The sequence below is a fragment of the Mus musculus genome, chromosome 13 (genome assembly GCF_000001635.26).
Source record: "Mus musculus strain C57BL/6J chromosome 13, GRCm38.p6 C57BL/6J".
Lineage (NCBI taxonomy): Eukaryota > Metazoa > Chordata > Mammalia > Rodentia > Muridae > Mus > Mus musculus.
In genome coordinates this window covers 53,155,068-53,177,755 of record NC_000079.6, presented here as the reverse complement: position 1 = coordinate 53,177,755, position 22,688 = coordinate 53,155,068, and the positions used below count along the sequence as shown (strand labels likewise).

Genomic DNA, 22,688 nt, shown 5'->3' with positions numbered 1-22,688 from the left:
TACTGGTAGGAAGAGGACCCTGAACTTCTCTGATCTTCCTGCTTCCCCCCCCCCCCCCCCCCCCCATGCTAGGAAGGCAAGAGTGGTGAACATGCAGCTTGTGAAGCCGGGGATGGAAGGATTGAAGGTAGACTTCCACACATGCTCTTTATGACTGAGCCACCCAGACCCCCTCCTGTTTCTTTCCTCAAAAGTGTTCATTGTCTCCACAGTAACTTGAAAGCACCGATGTCAGTTGATACACGTGCCTTCCAAGGTCTCGCTGCGGTTTTTTTTAAGATTTAAAAGAACAGACTCACCATAGTCTAGTTTGCTCACGCAACGGTTGTTGAGTTTTCTTCCCATCTTAATTTTAAAGAAGCTAGGCTCAAGAACAATTATAATTGGCCGGGTGAAGGACACCCTCCTCCCCCAGGAGAAATGAACAACGGCTACCTACTCCAGAAAGGGTACAGAGATAGAAACAATGTAACAATTCTACCCCAGAGCGGCTTGGTGAACCAGCCAGTTTAACCGGGGTTACTTGCAGGAGCTTGCACAGCTGAGTGGCTAAACTACTGGAGAAAAAAAAATTCTTTCCCCCCAGTGATTGATAACAGCCTGTATATTTGGGAAGGGGTACGGCTTCATAAGCCCTCCCTCTGTAACTGTTAACTGCCTATAAATCCTTGAAGGGCAGGGCCCCATCCTGAAATTTAATGGGCCTTATCTTGTGCAGGTCTCCTTGGGGTACTCCCAGCGGCTGACAGAAAGCATCGCCTATGTCTGGTGTGTCACAGCTCTGCCCTCGCTCTCTCACTCATGATTCTTTAGCTTGCTCCACACCTCTGTGAATGGAGTTCTGGCCCCTCCTTAGAGCACACAGAGAGGCCCGGGAAGTCCAGGAGGACAGCCCTGGTATCTGTCTGAGTTCTATGGGTGACCTTGTGTTACTCCACTTCCCACTGGTAGTGTCATGGCAGGTGGGGGGTGGGGTGGGGTGGACTAAATTGTTAGGAACCTGCTCTCGTGGCAAACCCAGTTCCTGAAGGAATGCATTGTCTCACAAGTGTCTCACAAGCTCTGTCTCTTTGTCTCTGTCTTTGTCTGTTTGTCTGTCTCTGTCTCTCTCTCTCTCTCTGTGTGTGTGTGTGTGTGTGTGTGTGTGTGTGTGTGTGTGTGTGTGTGTCAGGGTCTCACAATGTAGTCTTGTTTGCCCTGAAACTCATTGTATAGACCAGGGTGACCTCCACCTCACCTTTAAAATTGTTATTTATTATTATGCATGTATATGTGTGTAGTATGTGTGTGTGTGTTGGAAGGGGAATGCACATGAGCTACAGTGCATGTGTAGAGGTCAGAGGACAGTGCTGTAGAGTCGGCTCTCCCCTTCCACCTTTACACAGGTTCTGGAGTCATCAGGCTTGTGCTGGGCACTTTACCCGTAAGCCATCTCCCTGGACCCTTTTGACCTTGTAGAGGCCTGCAAGCATTCACTGCTGCTTACAGGGGAGTGAGTGAGCCTCAATGTCCGTTTGGAGGGGATGACCGCCATGCCAGAGGAGACCGCCATGCAATCTCCTTAGAGATAATGGAATCGAGCTCAGTTAGGGCAATGGGCAGTAAAACAGACAGCGATCCATCGCACATGCCAGTGAGCCAGGATTGGGAAGAGACTGATGGAGTGTGAGCAGGTAGGGTGCCTCAGATACTTAATTGAAACAGTAGCTTTTGAAGGGAGATGGACCTGGAGGTAAAGTTACCCTAAAACCTCAAAATCCACATATTCTGCAGGAAGGTCAGGTGTCTGCCTGGTGGAAAGATGGCTTCCCCAAGAGTGGAGACCAGCTCTTTGCAGCTCGGGGAAGGATCTGTAGCTTTGGTTGGAGTGGCCAGAAGGCGATTTGGAGGGTTTTTAAGAAGGGACGTGTTACAGTCCAGCTCACCACTTGGAAGAATGTCTTTATCAGGTGGCTGTGCAGGGATCTGGAGCAGATCTGAGGTAGCTGAGGGTAGGATAACAGGGTCTGCTATCAGGGTTGTAGCCAGGGAGGAGAGAAGAGACTGAATTTAAGTCTCTTCTGGGAAGAGAACTGATGCATGGGGTCTCAAGAAAGCAGGAAGGGGAGTGGGGCGGCCATGGGTGTTTGTCCTGAGCTACAGGAAGCAAGGTGGGTTACACTGACTGAGTCTGCTGAAATGGGAAATTCTTAGACCGGGAACAGTGGCCATGAACAATTTTACGCTGATAAAGAAAACCAGGGCTTGTGCAGGTAGATCCCCAGGTGGCACCGTCCAGACCAGTGCCACCCCTGTGCCCGTGTGAGTACCCCATTTGCATATGCATATCATCTATGTGGGTGCTGGCTGTTTCTGCATAGTTCTTGGGTTTGGGAAACAACTGTTGCCAGTCCATGACTACAGTGGAGATGGAGGCAGGGGCCTGCTGTGCAGCGCCCGGTCTCTCTGGAAGACTGCCTCTCTCGAAGGCTGATGGACGAGGTGCTGTCCATTCTTCAGCAAGAATCCTTCTTGCTAGCCAGCAGACAATGTCTGAGGCAAGAACAGTATTTACAGTGTTTATCTGAGGATTAGTGAAAATCCTGTGATTCACCATGAGCCTGTCAGGAGCAAGAGCCCAGTTAATGCCTCTGTCGACTTCACCCGTTTTGCCTGCAAATATTTGGTGTTCTGCTTAGCGTCACTTTGAACCATGTGTTCTGTTTGTTTTCTATTAACATGTAGTGTGTTAGGTTTTGTTGCAGAAGTCTCAAACAAAATTTGTTTCCATTGCTTCTCTGCCCCTCAACTCTCCTCCGTCCCCCGCCCGCATTGTGCCTTCTGTCCCCGGAAGACTCCTCTCAGCGTTCACAGCCTGCATCCTGTTCTCCCTTCCCCAACAACTCCCCCAACAATGTCTCCTATCCAATTTTATAACCTAGATCCATGCTCACACCCACCTGTCTAATACATACATATAAACATACTTAGCATCCATGTGTTAGAGCATGAGACTTTTGACCCCTGTATTATGATTGCCCTTAATGTTATTGTTTTAATTCTTTTAAATGAATGTGAAATTCTTTATTATGAATGGAAATGCTGGCAGTTTTCTTTGCTACCGAGAAAAGCTGTACAGCTCTGTAATGACTGTTCGTTGGAGGAAAGTCACCATTGTGTCAAAATGTAGCGCAGACATTTATCACAGAAAGGGTATTTAACCTTATTAGAGGTCATTCTCCAACACTCTCTCTCTCCCTCTCACCCTCTCTCCCTCCCTCTCTATCTCTGCCTCTGTCTCTGCATGTGGGTTTCAAGACAGGGTTTCTCCGCTTCGCCTGGAACTCAATTTATAGACCAGGCTGTCCTTGAACTCAGAGATCCGCCTGCCTCTGCCTCTGTCTCTGGAGTGCTGGGATTAAACACGTGAGCCTCCACTGCCCCAACTAGTCTCACAAATATCTTATAAACAGACCACAGTTCTCTCGAACTAAGCTGCTTACATCTGCTGATCTTGCCTTTGATACTGTTACCATTTTTCTGTGCCTCTTTTTCTGAGGATACCTGAGAGGATGTTTCTCAGCTATTGCTGGTGATTTGGCTGGGTGCTTTGCAAGGTTGTTACTAAAAGTAACAAAAGAGCAAAGCAGTGAGGCAGACGGAGCCTGGATTAAGTTCTTTCTTTCCCATTTTCTTTCTTCCTTTTTGCTTTTCTTGGCTTTTTCGAGATAGGGTTTCTCTGTGTAGCTCTGGCTGTCCAGGGACTCACTCTGTAGACCAGGCTGGCCTCAAACTCAGAAATCTGCCTGCCTCTGCCTCCCAAGTGCTGGGATTAAAGGCGTGCGCCACCACTGCACGGCTGAAGTGCAGTTTTATATAAATATCGGTTTATTTGTGAAGTTATTGAGGATCAACGTAAGGTGTATAAATACAGCCACCTGATCAATTCACTATTTACATTTGTATTTAGAATAACTCATTTTCAGACATGATTATAGTCTCAACAATGACCTTTTCTTGTGTCCTTGTATCTTGGCCTCCACCTGAGTCTTTGCTAGGCTCCTTTCATCCTGTGGGTTCTGAATGCTTTTCCAATGACAGACCTTCCCCAGCCAAGAGCCGGCATCTAGAACACTCAGGGTACCAACTAAACAGTCCATGTATGTAATGAGCCCTCTGTGACTGAGAGCATTAAAGTCATTCAGACAAGCAAGAGTTCTGTAGAGTGAAAGCTTAGGTCTGTCAAAGCACCTACAGCTATAATTTGCAGGGCTTGTCCTTCCACGATTGCTAAACTGTGGGAAGCCAGTGTTTGCTTGATGTGTGCCGAAGTTTCCTTCTCTGTGAATTTATCTTAAAGTGACATGCACTCAAGTACAGGTACCTGTAGAAGCCAGAAGGCAGCAGATGCCCTGTAGTTGGAGTTATAGATGATTGTGAGCGACCCACAGGGTAACGGGAACCACACTTAGATCCTTTATAAAGAGCAGCAGGTGCTCTTAACTGCTGAGCCGTCTCTCCAGCCCTTACTTTTGTGTTGTGTTTGCCAGGAGTAAATGTATTGATGGCTCATATCCATGCATACCTGGGCAAAACTGACTTGGGCAATAGAGATTGTACTGAGGAGAGGGGGGCTGCGGAAGGGAGTTATAGGCAGAACAGGTTCCTGAGTTTCTCCTGACCACGGTCATAGTTCACATACCTATCTCTAATCCAAGTGCCATTTATGAGTCCCTAGTGTGAAAGACGGGCCACACATGTATGCAAGGAAAGGACAGACACACGGACATACACACACACATCATACATGCCTGACCACGAAGAGGTGCTGACCTTGCCTTTGTTTGGAAATAACATTCAATGTTGATTTTCACACTCACTCGGACTCTGTGGATTGATTCGTATCTGGAGCCTCCCTGAGGTCTCTTCCCAACTCTCCTTCTCAGGTTCCTGGCTCGGGAGCTTAGGGGCATTGCTTCGAGGTTACCTGTGGGCAGAACTCGAGGTCTGGGTGCTGCTAGCCACCGATTTACTCAGCCTGCTCATTCTCCTCTACATTTTTACTTCTGGAAGACTGGATCTGGCCGTTTGCTGAGAATACAGATAAACAGAGATGGAGATATTATATAGTTATAACGCATAGGCGCAATGTATAGGTATAAAGTATAATGCATTGTATAATGTGTAATGTATAGGCAGAAATGAAGAATTCAGGGAGCTGAACTGCACACCAAAGCAGAGAAAGAGGGAGGCAGGGCTCTCAGGACATCCAGAGAAATACCCTTGGATGCGTGCGGCACACGTTGTACAGTGTGTCTAGGATTTTGGTTTTTAGACTTTGCATTTGTTTCACTTTATTAATTATTTTGTTGTTTGAGGGTATGTGTGGGCATGCGCACATGTGTTTGTGTCTTGAGCGCTCCTGAGAATTAAACCCATGGCTTTACTGTGTGGCCTCTGGAGCCTGTGTGCTAGCGCTTGAACTGGCCCTCTTTTAGTTTGATTTCTAGGCACGATGTTGGTTAAATTGCCCAGGCTGACCTTGAATCCCTGAGCTCCTTGCCTCCATCCGTCAGGTCCTAGGCTTACAGTGTGGACTACCACATCAGACCAACGTTTGTTTCAATCAGGGATGAAGAGGTAGGCAGATACGGAAATCATTGTCACAAGAGAAGTTTTCATGTTCACAGGCGCAGGATGCAGGAAGCATCAGGGGTGAGAGGCTCAGAGGGAGGAGGACCTGGGGCAGCCCCTTGACTGTAGTTTTGAGGAGAAGAAGGAGCAAGTCCCATAAATGAACAAAGCATATTTGGGATTGGCTCATTTGAATGACTCCCGAGGCTCAGTGTGTCTGAGATATCCTACTCATCCAGGACCAGGCCCAAGCAGCTAGGTCAGAGGATCCGCTCTCTCCGGGATAAAGGAGAGGAACGGCTTGTGTCTTACAAGTCATTGTTTGCTGTCTCTAGGAATGGACCAACTTGGGACAGGGCTGTTCTCTTAACTGTTCTCTATAGGTTCAGCAAGGCAGCAAATGACGAACTTCAGAAAACAAAGACTACCATGACACATTGTTAATGTCCCCTTTTCTCAGGAGGACCATGCTGGAGGAGACATGGAGGATGACCTAGGGAAGAGCCAGTGGGTTGTACCAGAACCAATCCGTTTCCCATTCACCCCTGACCACAGTTCTGAGCTCTCCTGGGTCCCTGCAGTGTGGTCCTGCTGCTCCTGGATGCTCATTTGAGGGTTGACATTCTTACCTTCTACAGGTTAATTCCTTGCAGGAGTCTGGCAGTGTGCAGCTGGCTTCCCATTATAATCTCTTTCTCAGCAACTCTCAGTACAGTGGATTTAATCCAGGGCCAGTCAGCACCCCACTCTGCGGGACTAACAGCTTCCCACCATGCGCGGTGATAACGGAATTCAGACTGGAGTTCAGCTTCCTGAAGTTCAAGAGGCTACAGCTATAACTTCCAGGAAGAGTGCTTCTAGCCATGTCATCTATTTCACGGTGAAAACCAAACCTGGCCCAGAGCAATCCTGAGAGAGGATTTAGAGTGCAAACACAAAAAGCCATCAGCACACACCTTCTGAGAAGCGAGTTTGAAGCCTGAAGGGCCTGCAGGATTGACAGGTGTGGTTTTGCCTTCTCCTCAAGCAAATGTTTTCCCGGCATTACCTCCTGTAGTACACAGTCATTTGGTTCCACACACAGAGGCCCAGACACGCCACCAAACCAGCTCCCCAGCTCTGTGCTTCCTTCCGACAGCTGCGAGCAGCAGCCATTTATACCAACAGAAGCAGACAGCAAGGGAGCCCGCTCCATGGTCCCTGATGGCCTTGGAAAAGTCCTTGTGTGTGGCATGGGCAGGACTGTGTAAGCCACCCCCAAAGGGTGTAGTCTTCCCCCCCCCCCCCCAAAGGCATAGCTAGTGACTTGGAGGGCTTGAATTCTTTCACTGCTGTAAACATTTTAAGCGCTAGAAAAATCCTGGATCTGCATCATTTTGTGTTACTTCTTCTGGAGTGTCACTTGTCACGTGTGTACTGAATTGTCACTTGGAAAGCAATCCGCTATTACCGCCTGCCTAGACCCTCAAACTTAGGAAGACTTCTGTCGTGTCAGTCTTTGCTCATTGTCACACTTTGTCACAGACAGCTCTGTAACATAATGACAGCGACAGATACAACTGGAACAAGCGGGATTGGGAACATAGTCTACCATTTGTGGCAGCTATAGTTCCCACCACCCAAGTATATGGTGTCACCTGGTGAATACCTGAAGGTCGGTGAACTGTGTGCTGCTTTAGATCTTGACTTTTCCAAAAAGGCCAATGTGTGGAGGGCTTGGCCATCAGTCTGTAGTTAGTGCTGATGGGAGGGCTGGATGCTTGAGATGCTGGGGCCTAGCGGGAAGAAGACAGGTCATTGGGGATATGGAACTTCAGTCTGTTTAAGTAATTCTATGGGAGTGGTTTCTGGCCATATAGCTCCTGAATAAAAGACATGGAAGTCTAGTATTTTATTAACATGCTGTAAGCCTATACCGGGCAGGTTCCAAGCTACCAACATCTACCAACTCTACCAACATCTCAGCCGTAGACCCTGTATTACTCGGTCTTGATTCAGTTTGCTCCGTGTCCTCAGGGCGAGCTTCTCTTGGCCACTTGCTCATGGTCCATCCTGCCTCATGGCTACCTTCTTCTTCTCCCTCCTCTCTCCTCCTCATGGTCCCTACCTGAGACACTTACCCCACCCCCATTCCATCTCAAGTCCCGCCTCCCTCACTCTCCTGCCCAATCACAGGCTCCAGCCTTTTATTATCCAATCAGAGATTACTGGGGAGCATTCCTTACAGCATATTGGTCAATATAATGCCCATGTACAGTGCCAACAGCTTGTAAGTAAAATTTCAACATCAGTCCCTCCATGTCTTTCTTTGTTTCTGGTTTCCATGGCGATGAGATCCCACCATGATGTGCTATGTTGCTATAGGCCCAAGCCACAGGGACAAGCGACCATGACCTAAGTCCTAGAGACTGTGACGCGCCTCTCCCCCCCCCCCCTTCGTTTTAGGTTGATTATCACAAGTATTTTGTCACAGCAACAGAGCGACAATTCCCACCTCCTTGCCAGAGCATATGGCTTTCTTTTGTTCACTTCCCAACTGCCCCGTGATGAGGGTTGGCTGTTCGTGTCTCCCAGAAGTCATAAGTTGACATTCTGAACTGTTATGCGATAGCATCGAGAGGTGGGTCTTTGGACAGTGATAAAGTCAGGAGGCCAAGCCTATGGAGCTTCATGAATAAGGTTAATATTCTTATGAAGGAGATCCCAGAGAGAGGAAACCAAAGGCAGTGAGTGAGCAAGAAGCAAGCGGGAAGATGATCCCTCCACTTGCCCAGGATGGGACGTGCTCACGGGCGATGGGCTCACATGAGCTGCCTGGCTGACCTGTGGAAAGCCTGCTTCTGGGCACTGCAGCTCGCCACTGCCCCAGTTCTTATGTACTCGATTGCTCCTGCCAGCCTCAGTTGCAGTCCAGCACGGAGGGCACACACCACGTGACCCCGTGCTGTACTAAGCCTTTCTACTAGGTAGATAGCCTCGATTCCCGTCTGAGCCGCGTGGAGCCTTCCTGATGTCAGAGGTTGAAGACTGAGTGTGTCTCGTGATTCTAAGTCAAGTAAGTTAAAATAAAATCTCAGCTGCTTTTACTTGAGAAGAGACCATCCAGGAAAGCACACTAGCTCGCTTGACGCAGTGGCATAGGGTAGGCGCGCTCGTATACTGGGCTTCTGGATTGAAACAAGCCATTTACCCTCGGAGACATTTCCTTAGCTCTATCTTGCCTGTTTCCCACTTTTCCATAACTGAACACCTCACCCCTGGTCATTTATTACACATGGAATTTGTAGGCTCACAGATCTGCAGTCTGGGTTGTGAGCCCATATTATTTTGTGTCATTAAAATGTTCCCAGGATTGGAATTGGAATGAATGGGTCTTGGGGTGTGCAACACCGTGAGTCTGTGAGTTTCGTTACAGTCTTCCCTGGAGCTTGTTATAAGCCGGTCACTTTATGTGGGTGGAAGTGTTCCCACCAGCCCTCAGCCTGGACAGAAACCCTGTGTCCCCTGGCTTTGAGGTGGGGTGCCAGTCAGTTTTAATTGCTATCTATTTAATTGTGTGTGTATGCATGCATGGGCATGAGGAGACGAGGCCAGAAGTCAACCTCAGCCGTCTTTCCTCAGGTGTCACCTACCTTGTTCTTTGAAATGGGTTTTCTCATTGACCTGGAACTTAGCAAGTCATCTAGGGTTCCGGCCAGTGAGTCCCAAGGGATCTGTCTGTCTCCAGTGCTAGGGTTGCAACTATGATCCTCCAAACCCAGGCTTCCTGTGGGTGTTGGAGATCAAACTCATGACACATCATACAAGATGACCTGAGTTCATAACCATGAAAAGCTACCCTAGTCTGTGACCAGGCAGCCAGCCAGGTATTTTAACCTGCCTTGCAAACTCCTTATCTGGGTGATTCTTTCTGGAAGCATCCAGTCAGGAGACCTGTTTGTTCCAAGGGGACACACAAATCCCCAGAAGTTTTCTGTTTCTTCTGGGATGCACCCATATGGGTAGACTTTTCCTAGTTGGAAGAACCTTTCTCTTTCTGCTTCCTAGTGTGTCTGACTGGGCCTCACACTTCCACTAGCTTTGGGCAACACAGGGAATATGTTAACGCCCCAGTTTTACACAGGTAACACAAATTTCCACAAGAAAACAGTGACTCAGAGCAGTTTGAGTCTAACCTTGTATACTGGAGCAAACAGTATTGGAGACCTCAAACATACAGGGCATGGATCTAGGCCTAGGCATGTAGTTATGGAGGAGGGGCCAATTAAACTCAAATGGAGGGGTGAAAATGAAGGCAGCAGTCTCCAGGGTGATTCGTCATGAAGGAGAAATGACAAGCTGATAGTCTGTTTTATGGAGATAGATATAGGTTCCCTGATAGGCCATGGCCTGCCCCCATGCTTAGAATTATCGATAGCCAAGAGTAATCATTGATGGAAAAGTTTAGGCTAGGGTAGAAGCTGGGAAGCCAGCCTTCCTCTGCAGAGGTTGCCCTGGCCACAGGGAGAAAGAGGCAGGAGGCCCATTGTTGTCTGCCCTCATTATGCCCTTGTGTCTACATGATTTTACCCTGCAGCATGAAAGCCTTTCAGGCTCTTTCGCCCATCCACTTTAAATGGTGCTAGACTTGGCATCTGTTTTTGGTAAATATTTTAAACAGAGCCTTGGCCTGTTATGGGTACCTTGCCGTCTTAGAGCTTGGGGCTGCTTATGGTGGAATGCGCATGTGCATAAATAATGAGTCTCTGGAAATGCAGCTGTGAACTTTACTGGGGTGGGGTGGGTTGAAGCTGTTGAAGCAGTGGTTGAAGGGCTGTGAGCTTCTGGTCCCTCCTGCTTCCCCTTTTTCCTTAAGTCAGTCCCGTTTATATCTGTCTGGTCCTGTTCTAGGTTTGCTTTAAAAAAAAAAAAACCTTATTTTTTCTTTTATATTTTTGTCTTTTGCCAAAGATGTGTATATACATGCACATAGGAGGCTAGAAGCGAGCCTGAGAACTAGGGGTGCTAGAGGGCTGTGAGCTGCTGTGTGTGTGCTGGGAATTGAACCCAGATCTTCAAGAAGATGATTTAACCACTGAGCCATCTCTCCAGCATCCCCACATCCCCTTTTAAGGCAGGGTCTCACTGAATGGCCCTGGCTGGCCTGGAACTACCTATGGAGCCTGGGTTGGTCTCAGACTCAGCGACTCACCTGCCTTTGCTCTGCACTGCATTTGTTTTTTATTATTGCTAAGCTCAGTACTATCAAGTGACTTTTTCCTAGGGGGCTGAACAAATGCATGTTTACCCTAGATAGGGCATTCAAGGCAGAGCAATAAACCTATTTACCCAAGTTTAGCTTAGTGGAACAGTGAGCTTATTGGGGTCACTCAGAGGAGTATGGGTATGTGAGGGGCAATTGAATCTCTGAGAAGTCCACATCCCTGGAACTGACCATGTAGCTTGCTGTAAGGCTGAGATGGGGGCAAGGTAGAAGTGGGACACTCCTTAACTCCAGCAATTATTCTTTGCTTGGGTAATAATATCCTTGCTAATCTTACAATTTCAGGAACTTCCTGAGACTTGTACATTTTACTTCCCAAGTCTTAAAGTGCCTTACTCCTTACTGGAAGGGAAACTGTCAATCTCGTGTAAATAGCTACACAAGACAACTCTCAAGAGGGAAGGCTGCCAACAAGCCACATCCTTCATTGTGTAGGCCAAGTGTTTCCGTAAATAACATTTCTGGCATCCTGAACCTCTCTTGAGCCAGCAGGTGTGTTCCTCTCACCTCTGACCAAGATAGGCTGGCTGCAGAAATTACATCATAAATACGGGAGGTGTTAGGTCCTGATAGACCCACTAAGTTGAAAATGGCATCAACTGCAGCTAACCTATGGAGCACGTTTGCTGGCTGAGCCAGGCTGAATATTGTGGTGTCGCTGGCCATTTCCCCTGAGGATTACAGAGCTGATAGGGTCCTGTGGCTTGTGTCACCCCCAGCTTGATAGACTGCTTATTGCCATGCAGAGAGAGAGAGAGAGAGAGAGAGAGAGGTCACAGTTCAAAATAAGGAGTCTGGTTCTTGCCCCATTCAGTCCAGTTTGACACTGTCATAGAACAGAGCAATGTGATCTGAGCCATCTGTAAGCTAACGACCTCCTGGGTACCAGGGATTTAGGTGTGTGCACAGTGCTGTGCTTAGGGAAACCCAGTGACTCAAAGAAGTAAGCACAAAGGCTGGATTATATCTCAGTGGTAGAGCACTAGCCCCAGCATGTACCATTTCCTCTCCCGTGATGGGAGGGAGGCAGCAGACAAAGATAAGTGATCCATCTTGCCTACTGAACCTTTTCCTTTAGCAGCAGTCGGTCCATGTTTGGAGTCAAATCCTGTACCCTGTGCTGCCTCTCTTCTAGGGGTAGCCTAGAGTGGGTCCTCTGAGGTTGTAGGATAACCCTGCAAGAAAAAGCTCACCATGGCTTCAGGGCGTTGATGACATCTGGTTTGTCTTGCAGTTGAGTTGAAAGGAGAAACAAATCAGAAAAGGAGGGACAGATGAAGAAAAAGGGCAATAAGCCTGTGGTGTGGTCTCCTCAGGAGTGTGAAGAGCCACTGAGAACCTGCCATGGCTGAGAGCTAGAGGACTGCAGGCAGAGGCAGGATTGGCACATCTGACTGGGCTTTTCTGGCACACCAGGTGTCTTAATCAAGGCTTCTATTCCTGCACAAAATATCATGACCAAGAAGCAAGTTGGGGAGGAAAGGGTTTATTCTGCTTACACTTTCCACATTGCTGTTCATCACCAAAAGAAGTCGGGATTGGAATTCAAGCAGGTCAGGAAGCAGGAGCTGATGCAGAGGTCATGGAGGGATGTGACTTACTGGCTTGCTTCCCCTGGCTTGCTCAACTTACTTTCTTATAGAACCCAGGACTACCAGCCCAGGCATGGTAACACCCACAATGGGCCCTCCCACCCTTGATCATCACTAATTGAGAAAATGCCTTACAGCTGGACCTCATGGAAGCATTTCCTCAAGGAAGGCTCCTTTCTCTGTGATAACTCCAGCTGTGTCAAGTTGACACATAAAACCAGCCAGTACTCCAGAACATCATGGGGCTCAGCCTCAGGATTGGTGACTAACTAGACTGTATCTAGTTGTTTTGTCTATGCTGAGGCTCAGGCAGGCCAGCATAGCAGAGCATCCCTGGCTTTGTCCTCTGTCCCTGGGACACCTTCTGTGTAGAACACATTCTATAGTGTTCTTGGCTTTCTTCCCCTCTAAAGACTCAAAATATTGCAGACATTGCCACATGTGTTGGGGCAGGCAAGGTCCCTAGAAGAACCTAGGGCAGGAAACAGAAAACCGAACAGAATTCCCCCCACCCCCATGGGAGTAAGAAACCACTTCTACTCCATTCCATTCCCATGGTCCACTAGGCAAACACCTAGATAGAGCTGGGCTGTGACAGGTATAGGACTTCTAGGTTCACACTGTCAGAGCCTTAGCTTGAGGGGAACAGAAATTTGTGCCTGGAAACTGAAAGGTGGGACTGGAGAGGTGGCTCAGTGGTTAAGAGGACTGACTGCTCTTCCAGAGGTCCTGAGTTCAAATCCCAGCAACCACATGGTGACTCACAATCATCTGTAATGAGATCTGATGCCCTCTTCTGGTGTGTCTGAAAACAGCTACAATATACTTACGTATAATAATAAATAAATCTTTGGGTTGGAGCGAGCGGGACTTGAGCAAGTAGTGGTCCTGAGTTCAATTTCCAGCAAAAATAAATCTTGAGAGAGAGAGAGAGAGAAACTGAAATATGGTGCCTAAGACAAGGAAACTGAGCCCCCATCCCTCCCCCAATGTCAACCCCGTGGCCTATGCCCAGCCAGGTTACGGTTACCTCAGGGCTTTGAGTTGCAAAATGAAGCCTGTTAAAGACCCCTCGGAGAAAGTAGTTCTGGGAGAATACAGAAGGTGTAGAAAGGCTACCTGCTCTAAGAATGTAGAAAGGGGCTGCTGGAGACATGAAAGATACGAATGTTTGTTCGTTCATATGGCCTGTCTGGCCAGATCCAGTCAAGATTCTTCTTGGATCTCTCAGATCCAGCATGATGAGCAAAGGCAGCCTGGAGAGTTTGTTTGTCTTTGCCTCTGAACACAACCGTGTCTCCAAGAGTGTGCCGTCTCCCCCGTGCGGCCCCCTCTGGGTAGACATGTTTTTGAAATAATAACAGACTCCTGGGTACCATTTGGTTGTAAAAGCAAAAGTGCTTGTTTTCTGCAGGAGCAGGAAGCCCACTGAGAAGGAAGTCTACCTGCAGGGCCTGCCTCACCCAGCCACGATTGGGAGCCATGATTGATTTGTTTGGTGCTTCTGGTTGTGAGAACAAAGTCGTAGCAGAGGAAATAAGCATAGAGCCGCCATGATTTATGAGTTTACAAGTCCGTTAGGTAAAACATTTCACCGAAAGTCCCCGCCCCCTCCCATCAGAAGTAAGTGGCTGGCAATTCAATTGCTAAGCCTGATCTGTTGATGAATTCTTTTCTTTTAAAAGGAGAAGCTGAGAGGACACACACACACACACACACACACACACACACACACATTCATTCAGGGAAGAACACACATACTTGGCAGCTACATGCGCTTTTTTTTTTTTTTTTTTTTTTTTTTTTTTACAATCACCACAAACCAGCAGTGGCTTAGATGGCTGTCATATTGTCAACTTTCACCGTCCAGTCCTGTCACTATAAAATGCAAGGGCTTATACGCTGCTGCTGAGCAATCCTCATTCAATCCTCATCTGATAATTCCTGAAGCATTGAGATGCTGCACAGAGGATGGACCCAAGGCTGTCCCCAAAGTGTCCCGCTGCGTGGGTGGGACAGGGAGTCTAAGTATAGCAACCTGTCATTTTCATGCGATTGATATTAAAGTCACATACTTCATGTTTCAGTAGTTCCAGAAGCAGAGGTCGCCTCATAAGACAAGGTCCAGTATGAAGTTCCCTGGCGCTACTTCTTATTTAAACATTCAAGAGAGAAGTTTTTCTTTTCCTTGGCAAGGGGATGCCTGGGCTGGAGAGACGGCTCAGCTGTTAAAGAGCCCTTGCTGTTCCAGCAGAGGACTAAGTTCAGTTTCCAGCACCCACATCCAGTTCTGGGGATCCAGCACCTGCATCTGGTCTCTGCAGGCGACTCCATGTGTGTGGTGCACATAAACACACGCAGGCAAATACTCATAATGCATATAAATCAATTAATCATTTGAAAAGGAAACCGTTTCCCTTCATAGAAAGTATCCTGACAGCAGCTGGCCTTGCCCTTGGCTCTGCTCAGTTCTTACAGAGCACTCCGTTGGTATTCACGTCCGCCAACGGGGACAAGCCACAGTCGTGGAACTCCTCTTGGTAGCTCATGGTCCATCTTTGCTCATATTCACTACCATACACACCAATGAGCTTCATGCCACAAACCCCGGAGGAACAGCAGCTTCTTCACATAGGAGGGTCACAGTGTCAAGGGTTAAAACGAGGTAATTTTTCCAATTCTTAAGAAACAAAGTTTATCAGTTTGAAATCATCTCATTAAATAGAGACAAAAAGATGTGCAGCTATAAGTTACCACCCTGCAAGTTCTGCTCCACCTGCTCCCCGAGGTGTCAAGTGGGCATTCCCCGCCCCCCGCCCCTCCCCCTCCCCCCTCCCCTCCCCCGCCCCCCTTGTTTCTTGGCCTTAACCCTACCCTGGTTACTTGGAGGTACTTTGTTTCCTTTCCGTGCGTTGACCAGTTTCCCAGGTTTTCTTCGGTTGTACATTTTTACACCCTTCCGGTCTGATGGGAGAAGTTATCTCATGATATTTAGTCCCTCCACATTACCGCAGCTTATTTTACAGTCTAGCATGTCGAAGCGCGTTCCGTGTGGGCTGTAGAAGAATGTGTGTCCGTGCTGTAGGGTGCAACATTCCTGTGCTGTTAGCTGTGATCACTCGTGATGTTCAAGTGTGTTGATTTGCTCCTGCCCTCTGTTACTGTACATGGGTATTGACGGGGTTTGTTTGTTTGTTTGTTTGTTTGATTGGTGGGGTTGAATTATCTGTTTCTCCCTCTGATTTTTGCAAGGGTCTTCACTGGCGTTGTTTCTGTTGGAGGGGGCTCTGCTGTTATGTCCACACATGTTTATAGATGTATTGGCTCTCTTACTATAAGTTACCTCTCTTTTACTTTAATAACCTTTTCCCTTATACTTTATTTTTGTCTGCCACTTGGGTGGCCACTCTCGCTTTCTCACGGTGGTTATTCTATGATGTAACTTTCCAGCTTATTTGTGTATTGATGCTGAAGCGAATCTCTGTAGCTCTCGTGTGGCTGGTTGATGCTTTGGGGATCCATTCTGTTAGTCTTTGTGCTTTGCTTTGCTTTCTTAAAACCACTTACATTTAATTTGATTATGTAATCAAATTATGTAATCTAATCTACTGTACTAGCAGTATACTAGATTAGACTTCTCTCTCTCTCTCTCTCTCTCTCTCTCTCTCTCTCTCTTTGTTTTTTTTTCGAGACAGGGTTTCTCTGTGTAGCCCTGGCTGTCCTGGAACTCACTCTGTAGACCAGGCTGGCCTGGAACTCAGAAATCTGCCTGCCTCTGCCTCCTGAGTGCTGGGATTAAAGGCGTGTGCCACCATGCCCGGCTTAGACTTCTCTTTTGCTGGCTGATTATATTTATATATAATCACATATAATTAATATTTAGTATTAGTCAAATGTAATTAGTAGATGAAATTTCTGATCCAATATATCTTCATTCAGTCTTCTTTAAATCCTCCGTGACTTTCTCCTCTTTTTTTCTCTTTCTTGTCGTCTTCCTTTTCCTTTCCTCCCTTCCTCTCCACCCCTCTTCATAACCCTTTGGCTATAATTGGGTGCTGCTTCCTTGCTCATCAGTGTAAGAGCATTCCCAACCCTGAGCAGCCTTTTACATGGCTACACTCCCAAAGAAAGATGGCTCTCCCTCCTCCGGCAGCTCAACAACTGCAGTTCTTCTTAGTGATGCTCTTTATTTCCTTATTCAGGGTCTTTGATCTCCGAAGGGCCTTTGATCTTTCTTAGAGGGCAGTCTGCTCAAGACAGGTATTTCTCATTTTTCCGTTTGTTTGGAAATGTCCAGCCCTTTGTGTTTCTGAAGAAAAATTTGCCTGGTGTTGAACTCTGGGTGGATAATCTTGTCCTCTAGCGTGTCCAGCGCTCTGTCTCTGTGAGTTCTAAAGGAGACCCAGTTCCTAATGGTGCCGCTGTCACTTGTGTGATGTGAGCCGGATCTTATGCTGCTTTCCTGATTGTTTTCCTTGGTTTTCCAGTCGCCTGCTTGTGATAGGTTAACTGTGACTCGCAGTTAGCTCACCCTGCACAGTTCCTTACATGTGCAGTTCAGAATGTGTAATAAGGGATCAGTCTTGGCCTATTGGTTCTTTTGTAAACAGTTGTTCTTTTCATTTTTTGCTATTGGGCCCTGCTAGATTGGCATTCACAGCAATGCTCCAGCCTCAGCTTTCTAGGCACTCAGACTGTGGGAACTGGCTGGCTGGAATGAATTGAATATGCTTGACCTAGGGAGTGGCACTATTTGGAGGTGTGGCCTTGTTGGAATAGGTGTGGCCTTGTTGGAGTGGGTGTGTCACTGTGGGCTTTAAGACCCTCATCCTAGCTGCCTGGAAGCCAGTATTTTGCTAGCAGCCTTCAGATAAAGATGTAGAACTCTCCATTCCTCCTGCACCACACCTACCTGGATGCTGCCATGTTCCTGCCTTGATGATAATGGACTGAATCTCTGAACCTGTAAGCCAGCCCCAATTAGATGTTGTTCTTATAAGACTTGCCTTGGTCATGGTGTCTGTTCACAGCAGTAAAACCCTAACTACTACACCACCATACCTGGCCTATCTGGGTTTCCTCCGGCTCCCAGTCAGTGTCCTGGTATTTTTGGTGGCTTCCTCATAGTCTCTTGAGCTGTGGTGAGTTTTCTTTATTCTTCCGTTTTTCTTCTTTCTTCTCACTGGATAATCTTTACCTGACCTGTTCCTTAGTTCTTTCTTTTCTCTGCTCTAACTGTCACTGTCTTGGCTGGTAAGTTTCAGATTCTGTCCCTTCAGCTCAGAGTGTCCTATGGTTAGCTCAGTCCCTTGTTACAGCCTCCATCTGGGAAGAAAGGCCTGCTGTGATTCCCTGTGACTTCTTAGGTATCCTTAGACAGTGGCTTAATTAAACCTTTCTTAGCCCAAAGTCTTGGCTTACTCAGTAATATAATCTTCTGATTGGCTTTTTCCTTCCCACTCCCACCCTGCCTGCTCCCCCCCCCCCCGCCCCCTTCCTCTCTCCTCCCCTCCCTTCCATCCTGACACACTGTACTTAATTGAGGACACTGCTTTGCTCCAGTTTGGTATGGAGTCCCTGTGCCCTTCAAAGTTTGTCATTGTTTCCCTTGCTTGTTTTCGGTTTTCATGGGCCCCGCCTTTCTCACCACATTTAGTTTTCCAGCATCTTGGCTTCCCCAGTCCCGCAAGCTTCTGTCCGGATGGTAATGCATGATCTCGGAGTGGCTTGATAATGCTATAAAACTTCTTCAACTTCTTTTTATTTTTAAGCCTGGATTCCTCAGGGCAACATCTGAATCCGTGTCACCCTCTGGTTAGCCAGTCGTTGATCAAATGTCTTTACAGGTCTTGAATCTCAGGAGATCTGCGTGAGACCTGCAAATGAGGAGACAGCCTCAGGTCTCACTTCCTGGTGGTATAGCGAGGGCTGAAGGTCGCCCAGTCTGAGTGGTCCGCACTCTTTCCCAGTTCTTTGTAGCATATACAGATAGTCTTAGCTTGTAATCAGTCTCTCCCATCCCACAAATGTAAGAGCTTTTGATGTTCTTTATGTCCACCCAATTCTTCAGACTTCTTTTAAATTGTGTACAAGGCTCATCTCTCCTGCAGTTAGAGCTATAGCATTGGGCCTTAAGGCTGCTGTTTGGCCAATGCCATCCACTCTTCAAGCTATGCCCTAATATCTGAGCTGGGCTTCAGCTATCTAGAGATAGCCCAGATCATGCAATGGCAGTCCCATTGGGGTGCTGTCGATGTGCCTTAGACTTTGTGACTGTTGTGTGAGGCTGGCGGTAGATAGAAGGGTATTGGGGACTGCCTGTGTCTGGCCACTCATACCTGTTATCCTGCTGAAATGCAGAGGGATCTCTTTTCTGCTTTTGTGGCTCTGATGAATTCTGGTGAGTAAGACTGTTGATGTGTGTTGTTTTCTTGTGTGCTTTAGTTTTCTTGTGTGAGGAGGGCGAGTGAGGTCACCCTGTCCTTGCTCTGTGCTGGAAGTCGTTCTGCAGCACTCCGTGGATCTGCCTCTGAGGTGCTGGACATGCTTAGCATACAGCCCGTGCTTTCCAGGGCTGAGGGGGGCTCTGGAAGAGCCTGAAGTGGTAACAGTTCTTGTTACTCAGTTGCAGTTGTTTGTAGTAGGAAGTGAGGATGCACACCGGGTAAGGGAGGACTCTTCCAAGAGGTCTTGGTGCCTTGAGAGGTCTTGGTGCCTTGCCAGGAATGAGTGCTCATAACGAGGACATGAGGCCCGCAGACCAGAGGACAGCACACAAGTGAACAGTGCCTTCTCCAGATGCAAGGACTAAGTATTGCATGGTGGGCGTGTATGGTGTGGTATAGTGGCTTTGCCCCTGGGAAGAAGAGGGGGCACAGCTTGTAGGTACTACTCCACCCTTGGTGTGCCTGTGAATGATAACTTCAGATAATGGCTTGGGGTCAGGTGCTTTTTGTTGTTGATAGTGGTTTAATAAAGACAAACAAACAGCCTGATTGATTGATTGATTGATTGATTGATTGATTTAGTGTGTAGGTGAGATTGAGGGTGTGCCAGGTTGTCGAAGTCAGTGGACAGGCAGCTCATGACAGTCGGCTTTCTCCCTGTCCCACTGAAGGACCAAGAACTAGATGGATCCCTGGCGGGCAGGCACGCAGATGAAGGGGCCAGTGATAAGTAACTGTGGTGTCAAATGTGTGACCTCTCCACCCTTCCTGGCCCGACAGAGGCCTGGTGAGCTTTTTCTCTCACCAGCAAGGGCTCAAACAGTCCACATTGAGCAAGATACATTTAAGGTTGGTGAGCATGTTTATGTAAGATTGTGGGCTTACTATCTGCTCCCTGTCTTCATTCAAGTTGACTGATTAAAAACTAGAGGAAAGGAGACTTGGCCTCTGTCACCAAAACATGCAGAAGTCCCAGGCCCTCCTTGGAAATTTGTTTTTTTTTTTTTTTTTTTTTTTTTTTGGTTTCTGGATCCCAGAAACCACATGGTGGAGTTGTTACTATATAGGTCTCTTGATACATTTATTTTTCCTAACAATTAAGGGATTTAAAAAGTCAGGAAAGCTTCCAGACACAACAGGAAGCAACAGGTAACAAATTTTATTCAACGTGAAGAATGAGGCAAGGGTGTAAGTGCCTCCAACTGATTGGCGTTGGGTTGGAGGGTCGGTCTGGGGGCCTTTTTGGACCCAATTTTGGTAAATCTTGCGGAGAAGAGAGTAGCTGGGTCCTGGTGTTGTCAGAGTAAAGGGTAGGCTCTGGAAGCTTTTGAGAGGCAGACGGAGCAAGGAAAACGGGGTGCTGTATTTGATAAATTTGAGGGGAAAGGAATCAGAGGTAACTTCAGCATATATGGCTTTGGCTGGGAGCAGAGTGGAGATCAGGTCTCGAAAGCCACAGAACTGCTGCAGAGAGAAAGCCTTTGCGGGAGGCAGCTCTGTGTGCAAAACTCACTTTGGGGGTTGAGGGTATCTCGGTGTCACAGTGAGTCGAGGCTAGAGAAGGGTTGCTTTTCTGTGTGGAGGACTCGGGAAGACGAGGGAGAGCAGGCAGGGCGACTGAGGCAGGCAGGCAGTGCAAAGGGTTGTGAAGATCTTAGGCATGCGTGCGTCGATGGCATGAGTGTCCAACGGGGTCGTTACCAAACATGGCCATGCCAGCCGTGCCAGCTGGAGCCCCACATGGTGCCCACGGGCCTGACCTGCTGTTCTTCAGAGTGGAATGGCAGTCATATAAATATTATGAGAAAAAGGAATGCCGGGCAGGGAGAGAGGAATGAGGAATTCATTTGGGCACAGACCTGGGCAAGAGGCGATGCCCAGCTACTGCTGGAAATGGCAAGGGCGCTTGGGGGAGGGGGGTGCCCCTGCCCCAAGTGCTGGCTGGTGGGGGCTGGGCTTTCTGGCAGCGACATTCCAGAAGCAAGCATCCAAAGTTGGGGTGAGGATGCTGCTCTCCCCAGCAGGTTCTGGCGGCCAGTAAGACAATCAGTTAGCAGCAAGGAGAGCTCTGCTTCTCAGGACATGGAGGCTTTTCTGTCTGCCCAAGCCTGTCTCTCATCCAAGTTGCTTGAAGCCAATATTAATATTATAAAGACTTCTTTTGAGACAGTCAAGAGCACCCCAAAGGGGGATGACAATGATCAGGTGTTGAAAGTCCCTGCACACCCGCCTTGCCCCCAAGCAGGAATCACACCTGTTTCTCTTCTCCCAGGCAAATCCAAATAAGGACCTAAGTGAGGTGGCTCACGTGGCAAGCCAGAATTAGAATCTCAACAACCCTTCTCACAGGGATGGGGCCAACCCCAGAGACTTTGTCAGACCCTAAGCGAAGGCCTTAAGCTGAGCAGATACTTGATGCCTCTCAACCAAGCTCAGACTGTAGCAGTCAGGGCCTGACTTCTGCACGGTTGAGGGCTCAGTTTGCCTGAGCTAACTCGGAGTGGGAATTCTTTCCATATAAGGTGCCCAGGGTCTGTGTTCAGAGAGTCGCTCCCCTTGACTTGTGTTACTGCTACGTAGAGAGATTGATTGTCCTGGTAAAGCCTTTGGGTCTTGTCTTGGTCTTGCCATTTCTGTACCCAAGAACTCAGCTCCAGTAATGTACTCAGGATAAATAACAATACCCATTAGTTTGAATTGTATCAAATATTCGTGTCTGTGAATCCTCACCTCTGGGTCTCTGAACTCGGACTTAGATTCAGAAATAGGCTCTCTGCATCTGAGCTGAAGCTAAAATGAGCTCACAGGGTGTTCCCCCCCCCCTTTTTTTCAAGAATGTCCTTTAAGAAGGTGAAATGCAACCACAGAGATATACTTAGGAAAAGGAGAGATGATGTCATGAGACAAAAGGCGAAGAAAGACCCCTGTGAACCACAGAGAATGGACAGCAGGATCAGTAGAAACCACTATTCTTAGCCAGGTATGGGGGGATATTGTATGGGCGGAAGAAACAGGAGGGTTGGAAGTTCCAGGCTAGCCTAAGTCACTTAGTAACATCTTGCCTCAGACCCAAACAAAAAGCAGGAGCGGCCACAGGACTTGGGCTTCGCTGCGGCTTCTTGGATGATTAATACAGAAACCTCTCTTAGAACAATTCTTTTATCTTTATGTATTTGTACGTCTGTGCATGTGAGTGCAGGTAGTACAGTTCATAAGAAGGCCAGGAGGAGGCGTTACATCCCCTGGAGCTGGAGTTACAGGCAGTTGTGGGCCACTCTACATGGGTAGAGTGTTTACATATGTTTATATATGTTTACATATGATGCTACCATTGATGATGTCAGATGCTTACCCTTGGAGAGTTTTCAGAATCAGGCTGTGGTGGTCAAAGCATTTTTGAGCCCGTTAGGCTGAAGATTCTGGGGAGAGAGGTACTATCTGCCCACCAGGCAGGCCACAGATTCCTAGTAAAACTACACCAAGACCGATGCCTTCAGCTGGCTCTTGTAGGGCTCCATCTGTCACCTTAGCCTTAAGACTCCATTAAGCAAATGAAGGAATGTTCTTTCCATGGGACAAGTATAATTACTTGATTTTCAGCCTTTTGGGTATTATTTTTTAATATCTTTCTCCACCTTTAATTAGAATTTCCCAGAGATTCGAAGGGGGAAGTTGACGGCAATGAATCTCATTTTCAAAACATTTTTCAGTGAAAACCCAGTGAGGAAATACAAGCGGACAGTAGTCAGCCTACATTCCTCTTGGCGCTTTTCC

The 22,688-nt window shown here is 47.7% G+C and overlaps 1 protein-coding gene and 1 long non-coding RNA gene across 3 annotated transcripts in view; one reads left to right on the top strand and one right to left on the bottom strand.

Annotated features, from left to right (window-relative positions):
- The window catches only part of Ror2 (receptor tyrosine kinase-like orphan receptor 2), a 176,808-nt gene that overhangs the window by 108,369 nt on the left and 45,751 nt on the right, over positions 1 to 22,688 (top strand).
- Gm52058 lies at positions 4,436 to 8,035 on the bottom strand. Of its 2 annotated transcripts, none has more exons than XR_003950678.1 (4): positions 7,839 to 8,035; positions 7,262 to 7,388; positions 6,243 to 6,522; positions 4,436 to 5,070 (listed from the first exon to the last, which is right to left on the bottom strand). It is a non-coding gene; the product is annotated as a predicted gene, 52058 (long non-coding RNA). The 2 variants fall into 2 exon arrangements; XR_003950677.1 differs by having other exon boundaries at positions 6,243 to 6,425.